This window comes from Otolemur garnettii, unplaced genomic scaffold, assembly GCF_000181295.1.
Source record: "Otolemur garnettii isolate 467f Iridium unplaced genomic scaffold, OtoGar3 scaffold00002, whole genome shotgun sequence".
Lineage (NCBI taxonomy): Eukaryota > Metazoa > Chordata > Mammalia > Primates > Galagidae > Otolemur > Otolemur garnettii.
Genome location: NW_003852397.1, coordinates 4,541,733 through 4,544,732, shown reverse-complemented (window position 1 = coordinate 4,544,732; position 3,000 = coordinate 4,541,733).

The window sequence follows — 3,000 nt, the reverse complement described above, 5'->3', positions numbered from 1 at the left end:
GCCAACCATAGTTATTTTAAAGTTTCTATCTGATAACGTCAATATCTGGGTTATCTCTGGATCAGGTTCTGTTCACTATCTCTTGATGATGGGTCATTTTTTTTTCCCTTGGTTCTTTTAATGTCTTACGATTTTTGATTGAATGTCAGACATTGCATGTTAAAGAATAGTAGGAACTAGGTAAATAGTATTTATCCTGGAAATGGGCATGCTTTTCTATCAGGCCATTGATGTGGGTGGAGGACAAGTAACTCTAATCAGTAGTTGATCTGGATTTGAGTTTGTTGCTGCTGTAGTTACCTCCAGTGCATCCCAGATTTCAAGTTTCTCCAGTGGTAGAATGCTGCTGCTTTGTGCTTAGTGAGCCGCCTAGAGTGCCAGAGTTTTCCTCAGTTTTCCTGCTTCACTCTGTGATTTTAGCAGACTCTGCAGACTGGTACCGCCAGTGGGATCTTGCTCTCCATGCTTTTGTCCCTCCTTTAGCTACAGAGATCTGTTGCTTATTACTTTGTGCAAGGGTAGGGCAGAAAATGTTTCTCCTGCTCCAACCTTAGTCTCATGCAGGCCTTAAGTGTGTGAGCTTCAGGGATAGGTCCTTCTTCCTCAGGGGCATTCAGACCCTGTTTTGTAATTGTGAGGTTCTTAGATGAGAGTGAGTTTCCTGCCCCCTTCTTCCCTGATAATAAACTGCTACTTTATATCAGTGCAAGACCTGGTCACAAGTGGGTTTCCTGTCCCCCTGGAACAGCAGATGGTTTTTGCTTCAACTCCTCCCCCTCTATAGCCAACCTTTTCCTGAGACCAGGAGATAGAATCACTCCTGTAGTGGCAGGTACCTTTCTCTTTGTATGAAGAAGGACCTGGGTTTCATGTCTCTCCCACAGTGGCATCTGGTGGTTACCTGCATGCCTATGTCACCAAAGGGAGGCTCTTTCAGTTATACCCTGTCTCCTGTCTTATGAACATCCGGTGGAGGCCATGGAAAAGAGCTGGCAAGCAGGGCTGGACTCTCCTTGTATCTGTGTCTCCCAGGGATTCTAAGTCTTAGTCTTTTTGTGTGGCTATAAAGAATAACCGTGGCTGGGTAATTTATAAAAGAAAGGTTTGTTTGGCTCACAGTTCTGCAGGCTATACAAGAAGCATGAAGCCAGCATCTGCATCTGGTGAGGAACTCAGGCTGCTTCCATCATGGTGGAAGGTGAAGGGGAGCCAGCATGTGCAGAGACCACAGGGTGGGACAGGAAGCAAGAGAGAGAGGGAAGCATTGGGCTGTTTGAAAACCAGCTCTCCTGGGAACTGATAGACTGAAAACTCACTGCTCCCCAGGGAGGCATTACTCTATTTACTAGGGATCCTCCTTTATGACCCAGAGACCTCCCGTTAGGCCCTGTCTCCACATTGGAGATAAAGCTTGGACATGAAATTTGGAGCAGTCAAACATCCAGACTACAGTAATCAGCTCTCACACTAACCCTCTCTGAGTCTGTAAACATTTGTTACAATTTCTGTTGGTTTTCTCTTTTCTATTTTATTTTATTATTTTTAAAAATTTTTTTTTGTTGTTGTTACTCTTACCCCTGTACTCTCCTCAAAACAGTGTTTCTTGGTTCTTTATATCCTAAGGGGAACCAGAACTCATGGATTGCCTTTGTGTTGTTAGTTCTTTTAGTTTTTACTTGATAGAAAATTGCTCTGAAGCCGGGTATAATGGCTCATGCCTGTAATCCCAGCACTCTGGATGGCCAAGGCAGGTGGATTGCCTGAGTTCACAAGTTGGAGACTAGCCGGAGCCAGAGTGAGACCCCGTCTCTAAAAACAGCTGGGCATTGTGGCGGATGCTTGTAGTCCCAGCTACTTGGGAGGCTGAGGCAAGAGGATTGCTTGAGCTCAAGAGTTTGAGGCTGCCGTGAGCTGTGACATTACCGCATTCTACCAAGGGTGACAATGTGGAACTCTGTCTGAAAAAAAAAAAAAGAAACAAACAAAATTGCTCTTAAATTTAATAGGTTGAAAGAGAGAAAACCAGAAACAAAATTGTTAATTATAGACTGTAAAAAAGAAACAAAACCAAAAATATAGTAGCTAAAATTAAGAACTCAATGGAAAGATTTTATACCAAATAAGCCATGGTGGAAAAGATAATTAAGAATGTATTAGAAGTGGCTCAGCGCCTGTGGCTCAGGTGGCTAAGGCGCCAGCCACATACACCTAAGGTGGTGGGTTCGAATCCAGCCTCGTCCGCCAAACAACAATGACGGCTGCAACCAAAAAATAGCCAGGCGTTGTGGCAGGTGCCTGTGGTCCCAGCTACTTGGGAGGCTGAGGCAGGAGACTTGCTTGAGCCCAGGAGTTGGAGGTTGCTGTGAGCTGTGATGCCATGGCACTCTACCCAGGGGGACAGCTTGAGGCTCTGTCTCAAAAAAAAAAAAAAATGTATTAGAGGGGTGATACCTGTGGCTCAAAGGATTAGGGCTCTGGCCCCATATGCTGGAGGTGGTGAGTTCAAACCCAGCCCCAGCCAAAAACTGCAAAAAAAAGAAAAGAAAAGAATATATTATAGAGGCCAGGTACAGTAGCTCACACCTGTAACACTAGCATTTTGGGAAAGGGTGACAGGAGGATTGCTTCAGGTCAGGAATTCAAGACCTGCCTGAGCAAGGGCAAGATCCCATCTCTACCAGAAATAAAAAAATTAGCCAGCTGTGGTAGTGTACCTGTAGTTCCAGCTGCTCCTGTGGCTAAGACAGGATTGCTTGAGCCCAGGAGTTTGAGCCTACAGTTTGAGCTATGATGACACCACTGCACTCTAGTCCAGGCAACAAGGCAAATTGTATTAGCTGAGCATGGTGGAATGTGCCTGTAACATCAGGCTAAGGCTGGAGGATCACAGAGCCCAGGAGTTTGAGATCAGCCTGGGAAACCCTATATCTCTGGCCACCTCCCTCCTTCAAAAGAATACATTAGAAGAACATGTCCAGAAGGAAACAATGGAGAGAAAAA